The sequence below is a fragment of the Chrysochloris asiatica genome, unplaced genomic scaffold, assembly GCF_000296735.1.
Source record: "Chrysochloris asiatica unplaced genomic scaffold, ChrAsi1.0 scaffold00323, whole genome shotgun sequence".
In the NCBI taxonomy this organism is placed as follows: Eukaryota; Metazoa; Chordata; class Mammalia; order Afrosoricida; family Chrysochloridae; genus Chrysochloris; species Chrysochloris asiatica.
The window spans coordinates 1,152,925-1,153,715 of NW_006408841.1; positions in this window are offsets into that span (position 1 = coordinate 1,152,925).

The following is a 791-nucleotide window of genomic DNA, read 5'->3' on the forward strand; positions in this document are numbered from 1 at the left end:
TTTTTTTTTTTTTCTTTTTGGAAAAGAAGAAGTAAAAATATCTCTATTTTTGAATGGCATGATGTTATACAGAAATATTGAGAAATTCACTATAAAACTAATGAATGAGTTGAGCAATATACCAACAAATAAATTACATTTCTCCACACTAGCAATAAACAATGCAAAATGAAATTAAGAAACAAAATATTTTAAATAATATAAAGGTTCTTAAGAACAAATGTGACAGTAGAAATGTGAATATGACTCTGCAAACTAAAAGTAATAATGGAAATTAAGACGACCCAAATAACTATGAATCCATCCCTGGAGAAGGATATCATGTTTTATAAAATGGAGGGTCAGAGAAAAATAGGAAGATCACCAACAAGGTGGACTGGCACAGTGGCAGCAGCAATGGGCTCAAACATAGTAACAACTGTGAGTTAGGAGCAGGACAGAGCAGTGTTTCATTCTATTGTGCATAGGATCCCTGTGAGTCAGTACTGACTTGATGATACCTAACAACCACAGAATAAGTATGAATAGAGTTTAGATGCCAAATTGTCTCAATAAACTAAGTCTGTAATTGTTAAAGGATTAAAATCCGAATTTAAACGTTATTCCATGAAAAATAATCTAGAAAATTTCAATGTGAGTTAGGTTAATACCTTGCATTAAGAGGGATATAGATATTGTAAAGGAGGAATATGTCAGTAGTGATTTAGAACTAGGCAAAGAGAAACAGACATATACAGGTACAGACACAGATGGTTAGTCAACTAAAGTTTTTTTTTTTTTTTAAGGTTTTT